This window comes from Rosa chinensis, chromosome 6 (genome assembly GCF_002994745.2).
Source record: "Rosa chinensis cultivar Old Blush chromosome 6, RchiOBHm-V2, whole genome shotgun sequence".
In the NCBI taxonomy this organism is placed as follows: Eukaryota; Viridiplantae; Streptophyta; class Magnoliopsida; order Rosales; family Rosaceae; genus Rosa; species Rosa chinensis.
The window spans coordinates 13,276,757-13,297,116 of record NC_037093.1 but is presented as its reverse complement, the minus strand read 5'-3'; the positions used below and the strand labels follow the sequence as shown (position 1 = coordinate 13,297,116).

Below are 20,360 nucleotides of genomic sequence, written 5' to 3'. Positions count from 1 at the left end.
AACGGAGCGTGGTTTGATATCATCGGACTCAACAAACTCATGCGCTATGAAATCTGCAAATTCATCATCAATCATGATGGAGTTTTTATCTCACGTCTCATGTACACTAGTGTAATTTTCATAGAGCTCTATATTCTCGTAAATAGATTTTGACGTTAAGGTGTCCCCCAACGATAACCTTAATCCAAAATGTTCTCGTGAGACGGATTTTGATTGTCGATGATCAAAGGATTGAGTAGTGCCAAAGTACCCTCCGAACCCATGGGCCCCCCAAGCATCCTAGATAGGGCCAGAGTGTCACTCTCTATGGCGTTGGCGTCATGCCCACCTCCGTGTAGGGTGGCGCTACGTCCTTTCGTAGGGATGTCCATCCTTGCAAGCATGTTTGCAGCATATATGTGTGATCTCATCACTTTAGCAGGGATCGAGATGAGACATAGTGGGGATAGACCACGACAATTCCTGTCGTTTTTGCTGAACATCTATGTTCTTATCTCCCCCTAATGACCGGAAGACTGTTTCACAAAGTGACAATCCGCAAGACATGCAATAAAGAGATTGCCTAGCGAGGGTATTATGTGGCCGACGATTGTTAGAGTCTCAAATCCAACGTAATTGTCCATTCATTTATGAGGACCCATCACAGTGTGCTGTAACGTCACAATAGGCACATAAATGGCGCACTTAAATATGCGTAAGTATGAGATACTGGTACCCAGTCACTAGCTGTAACATAGAGATAGGTTATGTGGCGGTGGGTCGTAGAAAAATTAGCATAGCTACATGCGATATTGCATCACCCCAAGAGGATATAGGGAGATTGGTGCACATTACCAATGTCCGGGCTATCATCGTAGTAGTTTCTGCGAGACTATTTGGGTGTGTACATGAGAATATGATCTCCAACATCAGTCCCAGTGATATGCAACAATCATCGAAAGTCTTCGATGTAAACTCTCTAGCATTGTCAAGTCCAATTGATTGAATGAGATAATCCGAGGAGTGAGCCCGTTGTCATATGATATGTACTAAAAGTGTAGTATAAGCAGCATGACAAGTGGACAATGGCACAACACGTGACCAGCGTGTTTGCGTGTCAACCAACATCATGAAATATTTAAACGTCCGCAAGTTGGTTGAATTGATCCACAAAATCCCCTCAGATTCTTTGTCAGAACAGAATGAGTATTTTCGCATCCTTTGCATAGGACGGTCTTGGTCCTAATTTCCATCAGGAATAGGCTTTATAGAACTAGCAAGGGGTCTTAGAAGCAACCAATGAGGATTTTAGTTGGGCCAGAGTGTCTGTAACACTATTTGAAGCAAAATTGGTGACTACACTATCAACCATGGCGTCATGACCATGGGAAACACCCTCCATGGCGTCATGGCCATGGGAAACACCAACCATAGCATTATTAGGGGAGGAAAAAGGAGGCCCTAGGCCGGTGGTGGACGGCAGCGATGCCAGAGGCAGCGGCGGCGGTCATACTTAGTCCAGGAATCAACGTACCTTTGATTCTTGCTTCGTTTCGCTCTAAAGAATGGATGTCCGTATGAAGTCTTTAGTAGATGGATCATCATCTCGTGACTAGGATGACCTATCATGTCGTGACAAAGCCAATATATATCTAAATTCAAGAGATCTTCTCTCATAACTTTATTGGATTTAATAGCTCGAATAGTGGTAACGTGCAGTCCACTAGAGAAACGCATATCTTTCTCTAAGATGCGCCTTTATTCGCTATCAATACAGGTATTGCGAAGGAACTCATTTTTGTTCTCTACATACATTTTCATGGAATCCGTTGGCTCGAATGGCTCAATAGGGTTCGATTAGCCCTAGGAGCGTAAAGAGTTTCTATGATGGTAATCAAGTGCCATTTGGCAAGCGGAATTTGGGCCATTCCATATCCTGAACTAATTCTGATGGCCCAACCATCATAGTCACAAAGTAATATGCTCAGAATCAAAATTGAGTCATAATGAAAAGAACTCAAAATTTTATTCATAAACCAACGGAGTACATCATTGTTTCTTAACCATTAAGAGAATCTAATCCAAATATTAGCTAATGCAAAACAATGGTAGTCGTTTGACTTCATTCGGTAACTCCAAAATAAATATGACCAGGTGAGTAGAGAAATATCGATGGAGCAAAACTCGCTTAAGTACCACTTATCTCAAAATCTTCCTAGACATCACACTCACTTTGGATGAGCCTAATTGAAGAAAAACTAAACCAATAGTATTTACTACAAAATATATGGCAATTGCTTATTACATCTCTTGAAAAAATAAAGACTTAAACTGAATTGGCGATCCACTGATCTCAGCCAGATTTGAAGTCTTCAACCCCTCACTCTAGATCACCTTCTTGATTTTCTTGTTTCATATAATGAGCTTCTCTTGCTTCACAATATGCTTTGTAGGCGGTGACAATATCTTCACGAGTTCTACAAATGTGTGCCAAATGACCAGATGCTCCACATCGAGAACATACATATGTGTGCTCAAACTCCATTGATTGAGGCGCTTTGAAAGCGTCATTTGGATGGCTCTTAGTCTTGGTGGCGCCACCAACATGACCAAAGTCGTTGCCTCCCTCTCTCTTTCCACGTTAACCTCTTCGGTTTCGTGTTCGCCTATTTTGGCGGTTACGTTCCTCAATAGAGTGAAAATATGGACCAGAATGTCTAGAAATGTCCCTAGATTTAGGGTTTTTCTCAAGGCGCCCTCCCTTAGGGGCGCGACTATAATTGGATTCTAAAATATGCTATAGTCCCACAGGCCTTGAATTATAGTTCTTCACAAGGATGTTGTCATGCTTTTCAGCAACATTCATAGCTCCAATGAGCTCATAAAACCTTGTGATCCGTCCTGTGGTAACATCGATTAAATAGTTCTTAGCAACCATCAAAACAGAGATGGGGAAGGTAGACAGAGTCCTCTCACTCAACATTGCATCTGTGATATCTTTTCCACATAATTCCATCAAGGATTTAATATGAAGTGCTTCTAAGTTTTAGTCAAGAACTGTCCTGAAATCACAGAAGCGGAGATTATGTCATCTCACTTCTAGGTCAGGAAGCAGGGAGTCAAGGATGTTAACAAAGTGTTCTTCGAGTGAGACCCACATCCTTCTGGGGTCTTCTTCATTCATATACTCGTACTAGAGAGAATCATCCATATGACAAGTAGGATGATGGCTTTCACCTTATTTTCCTCCAAGGCTGCTATATTTGCTTTTCCAAAGCTTGAGCTTGCTCAACAGTTAGCAAGTCCTCGCTAGGCTCAAGAATCATATCCAGGATTCCTTCAGCCTTGGGATGCTGGCGGACATCACAAACTCACTTATGATATTCAGAGCCAATTGTTCCTAATCGAGCAAAGTCCAATTTGTTCAGGTTACTCATCTTGAAAGAGAATAAGAAAAATGGTTACTTTCGGAGAGGAAAAAGCGAGCACGAAAACAATATAAATTTCTGAGCATAGTCGCTCTCAAGAAATTAGGAATTTCTAAGCGTGATCGCTCTCAAGAAATTTGATTCTAAGAGGTATTGGATTAGATCAAAATAATAATGTGTATGTGGTCCATCATATATTCTCAAAAAACTCTAAGTTAGGAGATCTTGACAAGCTCCAAGCTTTGACATAGCACTAACCCCCACAGTTCAACTTAGGTCTCCTCATGAAAGAAGAAAGAGGGGTAGAAGAAGAGAGATTGCAAGTCCCCGAGAAAAAGAAGAAAAACTCAAAAATGGGAACTTTTAGTAAAAATGACCTCGAAATAGGTCACAAGAAAATTTTGGCTGGAAAAGTTGCCAGAGGTGGTAATTGTTGGCCGGAAACCGTCGGTAGGTCGCCAGAAAACTTCTGTAAAGGCTTCTAGCTATGCTAACAGGGCTGCTGCTTGTGCTAGCGAGGCTAACGCTAGGCACAAGGGTGCGCGGGCTTGTCATCGACGAGGCTAACCACATCGTTAGGGAGGTTAACTCTCTCAGGGTTGCTGCGAGGCTAACGCTGTTGAAAGCTGTCGGCAGAGGTCGCAGACAGGCGAGGCCATCACGCCTGGAGGATGTGTGGGGCTGCTACTCAAGGGCTGTCCGTAGCGAGGCTAACACTAGGGCAAGCGAGGCTAATAGTGTTGGCGGAGGGGTGCAGATGCGCGCGCAGAGGCAAGCTAGGCTAGGGCTGGTGAGGCTAATGGGGCCGGTTCAAGAATTTTCGGTGGCTAGTTCGGTGGTTTTCGGGCTAGTTCTGGTGGTTTCGCTGCTAGTTTTGGGCATCTGGGATCAAGGGTTTAGATATGTGCGGTGGTGGTTTCTAGGGTTTCATGGCGACAATTTTAGGGTTTCAGGGTGTTGATGTCTGAGATTAGTTGGTAGCCAAATCCTTGATTAATGTTGGCCAGATGGACGGACCACTACTTGTAATGTTCTCAGAGCTTCCGCTATCTGTCAAATGAAATACAAAGGGCGTCAAAAGGAGACCGCACTGGATGGTCTTCTCTTCTCCAATGCTTAAGTTAATTAATGTATTTATATTGACAGAATAACAGTAGGTGAGTAGTAAATGCGTAATTAATGAGGAGAATGGAGTGGACCTTTTATGGGTGGGGAAGAGGCTGACCTCTTCCTTGTTTTCGATGTGGGACTTATATGCTTCAGTTCCCAGCATCTGATGCTTCAGAGAGGCCATCTTGGCATGTCGACGTGTCAGAGGTGATCTAGGGACGAGCCAAGGCTCAGGTGATAGCCTGCTTGGCTATGTTTCCGTAGGTTACACCGTTGATAGTTGTTGGTACTGCTGGCGGTAGTGCGAGCGTAGCTCATTATAGCTAATTATGCTTGGCAAATGCTCATGTAAGTACAAGTCCCCAATCAAGGAGGGCAATCTTGGTTGGGGAGTTGCTTAGCGGTTTGAAGCGTTACTTCTGCTAGACTTGCGAAAGCATAATTAGCTTCAGTGCGTTGTTAACCATGGATTTGTTCTGAGCAAACACTTTATTCCCTTTTGGGTGGGCCCCTGCTAGGCTCCCTAGGGAGTCCCCCACTCGCTGACTAAGATAGACGTCCGTTTGGCTGATATATTTTTGATGAGGAGAGCTGCATTGAGCAGAGGGTGTTGGGTAGCTAGCCTAATCTTTGATACCTTAGTGGCGGGGGCCAACGTGCCTGATCAGGGCCGTCGAAGACTGTGTTGACGTGTCCCCTTACTTGTCCTAGAGGAGCATAGCTTGACTGTAACACCGCGCGACGGTCGTTGTCTGTATAAGGCATTGCCGCAGGAATAGCCTCTGGAAGAAGCCCCTCTGCTGAGAGTAAGCGGTAAGAAGTGTCGCGGGGACCTTCTTGCTTGCGAGATGGAGGTCTGCTAGCGGTGTTGCGCTTAGCAGAGACTCTCACTTGCAATATGAGGGAGAAGTTTCGCCAGCGGTGTTGTGCCTAGTGGAGACTGTCTTGCTTGCAAGATGAAAGGGAGAAGGTCCGCTAGAGGTATTGCTCTTAGCGAAGACTGTCTCACTTGCAAGATGAAAGGGAGAAGTCCCGCTAGTGTTGTTGAGCTTAGCGAAGACTATCTCACTTGTCGATTGGTATGCCTGCTTTTTTACTGTTACTTCGGATAGACGCTTCGTCTGATAACTCCCCACATGTGGCTGTCATGCATTGGGTTGGCATGTAGGTGTTCGTCTTCTCAGCACGCCCATCTCTTCGACATTAATGCGAGTAATTATCGATTTTGTAACTGAGGCGACGCTTCGGTTAATCTGGATAGTGGGTGCGATAGTGGGGCACGTGTAAGGTTCTCGTGTGATGTCGTTTTTCAGCGGATGGCCTAGATTTGTTTGATGTTGACATAAAAGATAGGGAAACCAAGGAGGTTTTGACAACTTCTGCACTTCAAAACCTAACTCATGTCTTCAAGCTTTGTTTTCTGAGAGTGAAGGAGTACGTTCTGCAAATTGATTGAGAGTGTTGTCCTTTGAAGAAAGAGATTCGCCGTAGTAAAGGCAAACATCTCCAAGCACACCAGAGTTCCCATATTTCAAGTTGGTGATCTGAGACCCATGTTTATTTGGTTTCTGCTTGTTTTTGTCAGTTGATACTTTTCTTATTTGAAGTAATTGCTGCCATTCTATGGTGTGTCTGAGGGTCTAGAAGGGTTTTGGGGATGGGTTTAGATGTTTGTGGTAGAGGGTTGAAGTTTATGGATTTGCTAGATGGTCAAATATGGGTTTTGGATGTATATATGTTGTGTTCTTGTTTTGGTGTTTTCTGGGCTTTCTGGGTATGACTGTTCTTGGTGTTCTTAGTTAAAATATGACATAAGGATAGTTTAGATCATTTTAGAATTGACTGACTTAGGTTTTAGGGTGTTTGCGATGGCTAGCGTGATAAAGATCTCGAGCAGTGAGGATTCCGGGTCTGACGTGTCACTCAGTGTTTCCAATAGGATATTTATTGACACATTGCATCCGTCTGCCCCTACCGGACCACTAGATGTCGAACCGCTTCAGACTATTATGTGGGATGTAGCCATGGCTCATGCTGGACGCCCGGAAATGTCGAGGGTGAGGGAGGAAACCGCTGCCCACCAGCTACGTGAGGAAAGGCTGGCAAGTAACAATGCTGCGAGTGGTTCCGCTGATGGGGATGACGCGGGCGGGGGGGAGGTGGAATATACCTGGGTCCTTCGCGACGGTACCCCCGTTGACGAGGCCTGGGGGGGGGGGCAGATGACTGTGTAGGCCGGGACTCGGCTGAAGCGGGTGTTTCGCCTTCCTGGCATGGTAAAGTTGCATCCACTGACGAGGCACAAGAAAGCATCAATTCTGCCAGCAGGGTATGCCGCCATTCACGAGGCTATCTTCCGCCAGGGGTGACGTTTCCGCTACTGCCAAATCTTCAGATTTTGGTTTGCGAGTTTGACCTTGCATTTGGGCAAATTTGCCCCAACATGTGGCAATTGTTGATGGCGTTGAACTCGCTCTAGCGTCTGTCTGGCTGTAAAGGTCCGACCGTGGCTGAGGTGCTTCACTTCTATGAATTGGTTTACGTGAGGCTCTAGGGCTGTAGCGGACAGGTGAATCTCACTCGTCGTCAGGGGTGCCAAAGTTGATCGAGAATCTGAAGCATTTGATGTCCCCCTGCTGGTCAACCTTCTGCGTTGCGACCGCAGGGTGGGAGTATGATGCAGTGGTGAACACAGAAACCCTGTCGTTTAGGATTAAGTCTGAATTCCAACCTATCCGAGATTGCCATTGCTTCCCCTAACCAATTTGTTGCGGTTTTATTTATTTATTTATTTATTGTACAACTTCTCTATTTTTTTCTTTGTGCAGCGGGCTTGCGGTTCACGTTGACTAGCGACGAGCGGTGTCATATTGCGAGGATTACTGGGTGTTGGAAGAACTGCAACCTGCTCGATCTGCGTTTGCTGACCAGCTAGGAGTTGTTGATTAGACATCCGTCTAATCAACAACCGCGTTTGCTGACCAGCTTGAAGTTAACCAGTTTTCCTGGTAAGCGTCATACGCGGACCTGTGTCTTGATTAGACATCCCGCTAACTTGTTTCATTGGTTACCCATGCAGATCCTCTTCCTGGCAACAAGGCAAGTCATGAGGCATTTGACAAAGCCATGGATTGCGCAGAACTGCAGAACTTCCTTGAGGGCATGTATGCTGCCGGGCTGAGTGCAAAGCAGATGGTCGTCGACCCGCAAACTTAGGCGCAGAGCCAGTCGGAGACGAAGGTAGTGATGTCGATGCCGCATCACTCCTATCATGTCACTGCTGGTCAGACCGTGGTGTAGGCTGAGTCGCACGCCAAGCATGGGACTGCTAGCGGGAGAAAGTCTAGTGCTGCTTTGGAGAAAGGCAAGGACAGCTTGGCATCTGCCAAGCCACCTACTGAGCCATCTGCCGAGTATCACAAAACACGTTTAACACATACACGTGGTCTGTATTTTTCTCAGACAACTGTGTTCCACAGTTGTCTGAATTTTCAACAGACAACGGTTCGGTCTACAACGGTAACACTGTAAATCAAACAACAGTTTTCTTCTGTCGTCTGATAAAGATTTTGGCATAGTGAAGCAGAGTGCGGCCGCTCAGGTAGTGGAGAAAGTAGTGAGCGTCTGGCGGACGATTCTCAACGGACTCCACTTCCTACCCAATCCGAAGTCTCCCTTGCTGATTTCATGGCCGCCCACACCTGAGCGGATGGCACCATGGTGACGCCGAGCCCCACCGCTCCTGGACCTGACCAGACAAGCCACATGGGGGGCCCAACAGCCGCCGGTGATCAATGAAGAGGTCGCCGCTGCTCTCGAGAATTAGTGATGAATGCTTTGTAACTTTTGTAATGCCGCTGAGGCTTCTATATTTTTTGTAATGCCGCTGACTAATTTTGGGCGGGGAGTCTCAACCATGAATATATGACGTATTTTTCCTTTGAAATATTCCAAGCGTAGGAGTTTTTTTTTTTTATGATTGATGTTTGAATGTTGTTTTACCGCCAGAGTTTTGACTTGGGCTTTTGCTACTCAACGAAACATTAAAGGAATTAAAATTGTTTCAAGTGCACGATGTAGCGGACGTGGTCCGCCGAATATTGTTGGCGTTGCCATTTAACTCTTATACTTGGACTTGGAGACAATTGTTTGAATAATTCCTCATTTCATTGATAGCTGACATATCAGCGTTTACAAAAGCGGGGTTGTACCCGTTGGGTAGCTTCCCTTAGCTAAATATTGAACAAAAATTTAGCTAAGTTAAGATGCTCTTGGGTAGCGGCATGACTATTTGTAGTAATACCGAAGGTGTTCGGTATTCCAAGGGTGGGTCGTTATGACGCCATCCTTGTTCATTAAGTAGAAGGTGTCGGGGCTAATGACTTCTACTATTTTGTATAGTCATTCCCAAGTTGGGCGAAGTGCCATTGGTGGTGGAATAACTTCCTTTATTACCTAGTCCCCCAGTTAGAGTTTCCGGGCTTTGACTCTGGCATTGTAGAAACGTGATACCTGTTGCTTGTTTTGCAAGTTGTGCAAATGGACACTATGTTGTTTCTCCTCGAGGAGGTCTTTGTCGAGGCTGATGCCTTTGCCGTTGTTCTCAGAGCAGTAGCCCTCGACCCTAGCGGTAGGTTGAGTGACCTCAATAGGTAGGACGGCTTCAGTTCCGAACATCAGGCAGAATGGTGTTTCACCAGTGGTGGAAGTTAGGGTGGTCTTGATGACCCATAGCACTTCCAGGAGTTTTTCTGCCCATAAACCCTTGGCGTCATCGAGCTTCTTTTTTAGCAGCTTCTTAATTATCTTGTCTGCTGCTTCGACTTGGCCGTTGGTTTGAGGGTGAGCGACATATGCAAAACTCAACTTGGTGACCAGGTTGGTGGTGAAAGATATGAGTTCCTTGTTGTTGAACTGTGTGCCGTTGTCTGTGATGATTGTGTGGGGGACGCCGTAGCGGCAGTAGATATTCTTCCAGAGGAAGTGAATTACCTTGGCGGTAGTTATTGCCGTTAGCGGTTCCGCCTCAATCCATTTACTGTTGTAGTCAATGGCGACAATGATGTATTTGAACTGGCCCTTGGTGGTTGGGAATTTCCCAAGCAAGTCCAGGCCCCATGTGGAGTGGATCCATGGGCCAATGATGATCGACAGGGGCTCCGTCGGGGCATAGGGAATGTCAACGTATTATTGACACTTATGGGAGGACCTGGAGACCTTGCTAGCGTCGTCGCCGAGTGTGGGCCAGAAGTATCCCTGTCGCATTGTGCGATTAACTAGAGATCTAGCACCGGAGTGGTTTCCACATTCCCCAATGTGTATCATGGTAAGAACGACCTTTCCCTCCTCTGGGGACAGACACCGGAGGTTGGGATGGGTGAACCCTTGGTGGTAAAACTTGCCATTCTAGATGTTGTAGCGGGTTTCCCTCCACTTAAGTTGCCTTGCCTCTATCTTGTCAGTGGGCAGTGTTCCGTTGCACTTGTACTCTTTGATTTCATCCATCCAGCTGGGATTGACCTCAATATTGAAGGTTTTCGCCAGGGTTTTAGTGATGCTTGGCTTGTCAAGGAATTCCACCCTTGTGTCCACTGGACTTTGGTGTGGTTGGGCGGTTGCTAGTCTTGCCAGTGAGTCAGCCTTAGCATTCTTTTCCATGGGAATCTGTGTGATGGTGTGAAATTTGAATTTTTTGAGTAGTGTCTTGATGTACCCAAGTATGCCGCTAATTGCTGGTCCTTGGCCTAGAAGCTATCGTTGACCTGGTTAACGACTAGTTGAGAGTCGCTGAATATGTTGACATTGTCAGCTCCTAAGTTGATGGCGAGGAGTAAGCCGGCAATGAGCGCTTCATACTCCGCCATGTTGTTTGAGGCTTTGAAATTGAATTTTAACGCATATTCCACGTTTAGCGCATGCAGAGACGTCTACGTGGAGTTTTCAGTCTGACTGCTGCTGGGGGACTGGTTCTTCAGCGGTTACCATTTCTGTGCTGGCCTCTTGTGCCCCTTGGTTGGGTTCATCCTGACGCTCGGTGAACTCAGCGATGAAATCTGCCACTGCCTGGCCTTTCATGGCGGTCCTTGGCTTGTAGTCAATGACGAACTCGCTGAGCTCGATGGTCCACTTGCTGAGTCGCCCAGAGTGCTCAGGGTTTTGCATTACCTGCTTCAGTGGTTGGTTTGTTAAGACATGAATGGTGTCGGCCTAAAAGTATTGGCGGAGGCATTTAGCGGAGACAATGAGTGCGAGAGCGAGCTGCTCTAAGGGGGTATATCTTGTCTCCACATGACATGATTCATAAACTCTCGCAAGCGTACGAATCGTTGTCAAGTAAGAGAAATATTTGAACCTTGATTATCGTACCTCGGGGATTAGGTGTTGGACCTAACCAAGGTAATTGGTGCTAGAGTAACTTAAAAGCATACAATGAAAAATAAAAATAAAATAAAGCAAAATAATATCCACAAGGCACCAAGCCTTGTCAATGCTCGGCTTAGCTCACATTGAGCTTGACAAGGCCCGCCACGGATTTCACCCTGAAATCCGAAGTGGCCCTGCGGGACCCACTTTTAAAGAAGGTTTACCAAAAATTTCGGCATAACCTCCCTTAAAAATGGACAACCCAAAAACCTGTGGAAAACAAATTTCACTTCCAAAAAATCCAACCACAAACTCCTGGAGCCACCCTGCTCCCATAATTCAACCAACTCAAACTCAAAGATGATAATAGTATATCAAATGCTTCAAGTCTAAGAAACTCCAAGGTTTAAGATACCACAATTCACCAAAGTTAGGTCGTAGACCTCAAATATAATTCATTACAAGTCTGGGTCACAAATCCCATAGTAATCAGAGCAACTCTATGAACGTAAATTAACATAGAGTACAGTAGGTTAAACAGGTAACCTACGGAATGTGATGACGGAAGCGAATACGGTCACTATGGCTCACTCCTGAACGCCGAGCAGCAATTCTGTAAACTGGGCATTTAAAACCGAAGGGCCCAGGGGAAAAATAATTTAAAACACGTTAGCGTGAGTGGACAAAAATAAACAATTTTAAACAAAAGGAATTTTATACTTTCCCCATTTATTTCTCTATAAACTCCCGATGCATGCAATGTTTAAGGAAAACAAAACAAGAGAAGTTATGTACAAGAAAAACCGACTAGCCCCGCTCGTCACAAACTAAATGAAAAGATTGAAACTCTGGTACTTAAGAAAATAAGACCAGCCCCGCTGGTTAAACGGAAATCGAACTAGCCCCGCTAGTCAAAAAATAGTAAAGTGAGTAGGGGAAGACGATAGCCATACAAGTGAGCCTCCCAGGCTCGGGTGATAGCCTCCGAGGCTAAAGTACCCTTACGCCACTAAGTGTAGCGATAGGATACTGGGCTTCAGAATTACTGTCACAGAGACAGTAACCAGCGCCACAAAGGCGGAGGGCTTCGGTGATCCCATCACCTCGCCACAAAGGTGGAAGATCAAAGCTAGCAATGATAAGTCACCGAAAGTATGGCAAAAGAAAATCCCAAAAACCACAGTAAAATCGTAAATACATAAGGCTTCCCCAACTCTCGCAAAGAATTCCCATGACGTGTCCCACACGCCAAGATAAACTCAAATTCAAAAGTAAATAAGAGAAAATAAGCATATTCCAATGACGTGACCCCGCACGCCATGAAATCTTCAAATAATCAAATATCTAAAACCATTTCCGAAAATAACGATATGCTCGAGAAAGTAATACGATAAACAAATTATCATCTCGGAAACAAATAAATAAATGCATGCATCATTCTTTGAAAATAAAAGTCCACTCACTGTATGATCAATCCTGACGTTGCTTGGTATTTTCCTCGTACTAATACTCCTCTGATCTTGTATGAATAGCACTCGTAAAAATATATTTACAGGACGGAAATTAACTTTACGAATATTAGAAATTGAAATTTAAAACGTCCCCCTTCAAACTCTAACTCCTTAATTCACATCGAAACCATCCGTAATTCTCCAATAATATTCATTCATCGATATATAATTTCTAAAGTGAGTTCGAAAGAAAATAGGCGATCGAATTCACGTAAATCGATAATCAACAATTCATGCTCAATCTTAATTTCCTCCAATTTCCACCAAACTTCATGTATAAACTTCTACAATCATTAAAGGATTTATGGAACCAAAACGGTAATTAAAACGCAGCTCTACGCGCCACCCACAGTGGCCGCACGTGGGGTCCACGCGCCACCGCCAACCACCACCAATGGCTGCCAAATTTTGGCAGCACCACCTACTCAACAGACCCAATACTTTTCACAACTACAACAAGTTCCAATTTTACCTTGAAGAGCTCCAAACTGGCCGGTGAAGTTTTTCCAGAAAATCCAAGAACCTTAGATATTGCAATTGTCAATCTGGCCTCTACACAGCAAATTGGAATGCAAGACCTTAGGGGAAATAATCCTTGGCAAAAACCCGACCTTCGATGTCCGTTTGGTGACCGGAGGTGGCCAGAATCGCCGGAAATCGGCAAAAACCACAAATTGCTATAGTAACCTTCACAGCTCAAAATCGAGCTCCTCCGGCCAAGTCTTTGCAAAACACCACTACGTATGCAACAAGGGGGAGGAGACGAGCTTGGGGATGCCCGAATTCCGTCGTGTCGGCCGGAAAAGGGAGAAATCGGAGGAAGAAGAAATTGGTGAAAATGAGGAAGAGGTCAGGGGAGAGGAGAGAGAGAGTTACCGTGGGTTTCCGAAAATGGAAACCTACAGTGGTAACTTTCCATATACATATATATATATATATATATATTTTTATTACCATGAACAGTAACTTCCACATTTTAAGCTATAACTTTCACATACGAACTCCGATTTAAGTGCACCACATGTCCACGGACTCGGTTTAACGTCCCCTACAACTTACACGAAGGAAATTTTATCAAATTGTTAACCCATAAAAAGTCAACTTCTAGCAACCCCTTAATTGATAAAAACTGAAATCAAAGATGGTAAAACATATAATAATTCTTTTAGACACAGAAAAAAAAAAAAAAAAAAAAAAAAAAAAGGTAATTGGATACGGGGTGTAACAGAGCCTAATCAAAGACACTAACTTGTAGCCCAAATGAGTTATGCACAATGGAAAGTAGAATTTTGTTTGGGAGTTTTGAATTGAGAATTAACTAAATTAAATGCAAACTAAAATAAAAGCAAACAACTAATTATCAAGCAAGAAATTAAATTTGAATTTTCAAATTAATGGGAACATGGGAGTTTCGGGTGATTCACACTATCTTGAAAATATCAATGCCAATTTCACAAATGCATGCATTTCCTACATGTGTCGAGTCTCATATCTAGTACTGGTCAAGGCTACTAAACCAATTATCCTTTCGGTGTATCGATTATGCCTGTTAGGGCCACAATCAACTCTCTAATTTGGACATTACGCCGGTTAAGGCTGCAATATACAAAATTAGAGGTCTAGATAGCAAGATAATGGAGACTCAAGTAAGCTTAGCTACAATTAAGCTAGCTAATGGTTACTACACTTAAATCCTAGATGCAACAAGACCAATAAGTTGTCAATTTATCAATCTACTCATCACAATTGCCCACAACATAATTTCAAAGGGTGACAAAGCCTAGAAACATACTTCTAAGGACCAATAAATTCGGATTTAAAGCATACACAATGGAAATTGCATTTATTAAAATTAAAGCATCAATATTTATACAAGATGAGTTAGGGCTTCACAACCCTAACTCCCAAAATTGAACTACTCACTACCCATACTCAAATACATCATCAAAAGCATAGAAAAATTATGAAAGAGATAATAAGGAAGAGAGAGGAGAGTTAGTTTGGTCACTTCTAACTATGGGTTAGTATGAACTAAGTAATTTGTTCACTCAACTACCCAAAAATGGATGTGTGCTCTTGATGATGATTTCCTTGAAGCCTTGAGTGTCCAATCTCAAAAGATTGAAATTTGAAAATGAAGAAGGGAAGGGGAGAGAGTGTGAGGTGATGGGTGAGAGAAAATGGGAAGGAAGGATAAAAATGGAGGTGGGTGGTATGTGTTGCGGCACTGTTGAAGAAGAGAGAGGATCTGGAGTTTTTGTGGAGTTTGCGGCTGGTTGGAGAGGAAGGGATATATATATATATGGGTGGTGAGGATAATTGATAGTCTCCACGTGCTAGTTGGTGAGGAGGGATAGGGAATGCTAGCATCTGATTGGATGACAAAAAGAAACAAAAAATGATAATTTCTTTTTCTTTTCTTAATTGGCCCCATCACATGCAAGTGGGGGGGTGTGCATGATGTTCCCTTTTTGCTTACTTAATTAATGTAATTAATCAACCACTTGAATTAATCAAGCTGTGCTTCCTCTTATTTCGTTCTCTCTTTTTTTTTCTTTTTTGTCTTTTTCTCATGTCGGTTCCCTTTCACGTATATTATCGGAGGTAATCCGATTCCTCTTCTTTGATGTCATTGATCACGGTTGACTTTGCGTTGACTTTTTGTCCTTTTGTCGAAAACTTCATTTTACTCCAATTTTGCACAACTTCTTCCGAAATCCACAACTCCGGTTATTTACTACAATATAAATTAAAATAGATTAATTACATAATAATTAACTTGAGGCTAGCTAATTTATTGTGTTTTAGATACAATTACATGCATAGAAATGCGTGTAATCATACCCCCACACTTGAACTTTGCTTGTCCTCGAGCAAACTAAATGAAATCTATTAATCCGAAAATCTACTAACTCACAAACATAAGTAAAATGTGGTATTAGCCTTTCCAATCATAACCCTCGGAGAACTAATTATGTAAATGACTATGAAGTAGACGTAAACACAACATAAGATTTTTGATCTTATTACCGCTCAAGTGTTTAGGGGTTATATGTGTTTCACTCAAAAGCAATTTCACAACACGCGCCGCCATATGCTTGCTGTTTGATCTCATCTCTGCTAGGTAACCCACAACATTCAAGATCAAGAGGTCTTTTATTTGGTTGTAATGGGGCTAAAGGCAAGTGGCTAATAGAAATGAAAGATAAGGAAATACAAAGTCCATGTAAGCCGGTAAAGCAACTCTCTCTTATAGGGATATATAACTTTTGCTTTTGAATGCTAAGTCACTCACTCTAATCCCAATGTACAACCCACACTATACTATGTAATACTTTTTTTTTTCTTTTCTTCACACAACTTAATTTTTTTTTTCCTTCTACTTTTCTTTTCCTTGAACTTTCTTTATATTTTCACAAACTTTCTTCTCTTTTTTTTTTTTTTTTGAGAACTTTCTTTTCTATACAAATTACTCACCCCCACACTTATTCTTTTGTAACCTCACACTTTTGACTTTTTCTTTCTTGTGAAGCACTCAAACATAAAATCATTCTCACGAATCGCTTCACCAACTACCACGGAAGGGTAGGATAAAAATGTTTAGGCTAGATAGGAATTTGTGCTGGTAATAGACAAAAAGGCTAAATATATACATAGGCTCAAAGTGGTAATCTAGTGATAAATATCTTTGGGCACATGCTTCTTTGGCCATGGTGGTATTAACCTAATTGCCTCAATCCTTTCTATCTCGTCATAAGCTAAAAGTAGCCTCGAGAGGTCTCAAGCAAGTTCTAGATACGCAATGTCATGAAATTGTACACGCATGAAATAAAAAGTGAATGAACAATGCATACACTATAGATATAGGCACAAAAGCTCACAAATAAGGCATGCAAGTCAATCAAATCATCTATATGCTTCTCTAATTATGATGAATCAAACTAACCATAGGCTATGTGCACACATATAGTCAAGCATAGATCACATATGCACTCAATTACAAAACAAATTCAAAGTCCTAGATCATGCTCAATCTATTCACAATCACAACAAGTTAAGTCCATGTCTCGTCATTGGGGTTGGAAAAAGGCATTAACCACTAATATATAATTACCAAAACTAATCTAAAAATGGAAAATCATTTTTTTTAGGGCGCTCGAGTCCTCACCCCCACAGTTAAAACCAACATTGTCCTCAATGTTGTAAAGTGAGCTCGAAAGCTAAAATCCATGTTGGATTTAGGCATGAGAGTGAAGTCCGGGCGAAGGCACAAGAATCACTACTAGGATAAAGTTCATAGACATCAGTCCACAACTGATGTTAAAAAAAAAAAAAAAAACCGATGTCTTAGTGTGTGATATTAAAGATCGCCAAAACTAAGACATCGGTTCATAACTGATGTCTAGTTTGCAACGAGACATCGGTTTAAGGTTCAGAACCGATGTAAAAATGTTAATGTGATCACCATTTTGGTGTGTTTAGCTATTGTCAAACCTTCATATTTTGGCATTAGATGCTTAATAAAATATAGGTCTAACAACACAATTATCCATTTTAACATCGTTATTGATTTAGAAACGATGTCTAATAATATTTTACACATCGGTTCCTGAAGAAGAACGATGTCCAATGCTATGTTGGACATCGGTTCCTTGGTCTATGTCGATGTCTATATTTACGCTAGACATCGGTTTTTGTTTATATATCTGTCCATAGTAATGCTAGACATCGATTTTTGTTTAAGAACTTATGTACATTCTCTTTCTTGACATCGGTTTTTATTTAGTAACTGATGTATTTTCTCTTTCTTGACATCGGTTTTTGTTTCCAAACTAATGTATTTTCTCTTTTCTGACATTGGTTTTTATTTTCAAACTGATATAATTTCTGTTTTTTTACATCAGTTCTTCATCAGTAACTGATGTTTTTTTGTTTTCTTGACACCAGTCTGTGAATTCAAACTGCTGTTATATCCCTTTCGTGCTGTATTTGGTACTAGAAAGCTGATCCACAAATAACATGAAATTCAAATGAAATTCAACTATTAGGGAATTACATTAATTTCTATCCAAAATTAGAGCTTGAGGTAGCTTCAAAAGTTTTGCACAAAAAACCCTAACCTACTTTAAGGCTAGTCTAAAAGATACCACTACTGCAATAACTACATGCAGTATAATTTGTTCACAATTCTTCCTGATATCATTACATCTACTACAAAATGGTCAGTAAAATCTAGCCTGACTCAAAATCATATTGCTCTGCAGCATTGACATGACTGTGAACTAAAGAAACAAGTTCATGAAGAGCATGGACGGCAACCAGCTCCAGTTCATGCAAAGCAGTTTCTTGCTTTAACTCCTTTCCTTCAAGATCCTGCCTCTCACTCGCCCGATCCAAATCCTTGTCATTTTGATCTAGGTAACATATAAAATCATGGCTGTCAGCAAAAAGAGAAATGTCGCTTGCATAAACATCTAGTAATCTGTCAAATTCGTCGTGGAACTCCTTTTCTGTAGTGGAAACATAAATCTTCTGAAAAACAAAATTAATGCACATTATATTGTCCCCAAAACAAAGTATAAGGTGATAAATAAACTTGTGTAGCCAAATTAAAGATTCAAGTTACATGAACTTGGGATGATGAAACAACTGCTCTGAGATGAACTAATGTGTTTCTTAAGCCTTTTGCCATAAGCATTTACAGTAAGCCAAAATCACCAAAATGAATATGTACAGGTACTAAATAACATACAAAGCAAGATACAACAGACCTGAGACATAACATTTCTGTAGCTATAAGACTGAGTGGGAGCCCCGTGAAGGAACACAATTGTTCCACGTTGGCTCTCAGCTGATCCTGCAAGGCGAAACCGAGTTTATAAAGCTATACATAACAGAAAGAAGAACTAATGAATGTCATCACTGCAAAAAAAGGTTTACCAGTCTCTATCACGGACCATACATGCTCCCCGGATCTGATGTATTTTCCATAATCCCTCCCCTTGTTCTACTCTCTAGAATCAGAAACACGAAATCAGATATAAAAATGAATAGATTAACATTTACAGTTAAGTATTAAATCACTATAAAAAATCAAAAACTCCATAATAAATTGCATGGTATTTCCTAGCAAAGCATTCTTTGGGATATAACTTATATATTGTGCACTAGTGATCAACCAAAATTCAATCTTTCATCTTCCTTCCAAGCTATAATTGATTACAAAGTAAACATTGATCCAACTACTTCCCTTGTCAAAGTTGAGAAGATTCCCAATAACACTAATAATCACATTAGTTGTACTCAAAGTTGAATATAACTTGACTCTACCATAATATAAGAGACACAGGATGACACTTTACAATGAGACTATCAACTCAAACCCAGTTGCTAAAGTAATATTATAACAAGAACAACATTATAGAGAATCACAAAATAAAGAAACATTAACTATACGCGACCAAAATACTGTAAATATTTTACTACACAATCAGAGTGCTAAAGTTTCTGCAAAGAAGCTTGTGGAATACTTCATAATTCCTCAACCAGATAAATAAGTCCAAACTTTAACTTTCAGACTACGGCAAACGTATCAATCATCTTTATCCAAAAAAAACGTATCAATCATCTAGATATAGCCAAGGTCACTTTTTTATATAGTCAAAAGGTGAATGTACAACAGAATAAGTCCATGTCAAACCATGATCATAGGTCTAGCAAGCAATATACGACCTTATTTATTTTAAATAGCTCAACTATTAGAATGACTTACCACAATTGAAATCAATGAGTTGAGGTTAGTTTCAAACACTGATCAATTAAACAGAAGAATATGTACGCAAACCTCAATCCCTCACATCAGATGGAGGAAATCAGAAGTGGATAAGGACCGAGCGAGGGTTACAAATACTAAACAACAAATTATGAGGAATTACCTCATTGGATTAAAGGTTAAAATTAAATGTAGCAGCAGGCCTATAATTAATGTTACGTACGTTCTACCATGAACTGAGCTTGTGAAATGCTAAAGAATATTAGGTTACACGTACAATAATTTATTTCTTACTTTCCAGCTACAAAGGGTGTTCCCTTTGTAGAGTTAGGTGGTATATCTCCTTGTAATCCAGGTATGATATGAGTCAATGCTTGAACAACCTTATGATCTTCACCATAGCTTTCGTAACAACGACCCCATCTTGGATCTCTACAAACCTGCATGCACGCACAGATTGAATTATTCAATGAATTTTACATATAATGAGAATGGATTTTAACTAATTTCACACTGCATTATGAACATTGAGTAACAATTATTACCACTATGCAAGGTGCAAAGACATATGGAATGCCTGTGGCTCTAACTTCAAGTGCAGTTGCAGCTCCAATCAAAGAATCCCTGAAGTCGAGTTGCTAAAATGAGTTCATTTTCATCGTCACCTCTAGTCACAAAGAAGTGAAATTCCTGCACAAACTGATATATAACAACATTTGTTGGCCAATCATCAGAGTAATACTGGATGACCACATGCATCATTTCAGAGTCTCGAAGAAAAATGTTCTTCACAAATGGTTGAATCCAAAATGAAATAAAAATCTGATCAAAATAGTACGTGTAAAGATCACTCCAAAGTAATCTTATATGCAGTTAGGCTAATGGATCCATTCAATACAAGCTATAATTGATTACAAAGTAAACACTGATCCAGCTAGTTCCCTTGTCAAAGTTGAGAAGACAAAAGACATGAACTATACTCGACCAAACAGTGAAACCATTATAGAAATAAGACAAAAGAAATGGTAGCAGCAAAAACTATAAGTGGTATTGACTCACAATCAATGGATGCTTACTTCACCATATGCCAACCACATATTCAATACCATTCTTGGCAAGATAAATCAATAAAGGAAAAGCCCTACCTCGAATGTGATCTAGAATGTCGTTGCTGTCAGAATTGGAAGGATCAGCATG

The 20,360-nt window shown here is 41.5% G+C and overlaps 1 long non-coding RNA gene across 1 annotated transcript; it reads right to left on the bottom strand.

Moving 5' to 3' along the window:
* Positions 1–17,815: 17,815 nt before the first annotated feature.
* On the bottom strand, positions 17,816–20,151 carry LOC121050191. Its single transcript, XR_005802307.1, has 3 exons — positions 19,709–20,151; positions 19,458–19,603; positions 17,816–18,405 (listed from the first exon to the last, which is right to left on the bottom strand). It is a non-coding gene; the product is annotated as an uncharacterized LOC121050191 (long non-coding RNA).
* Between the last annotated feature and the right edge of the window lie 209 nt (positions 20,152–20,360).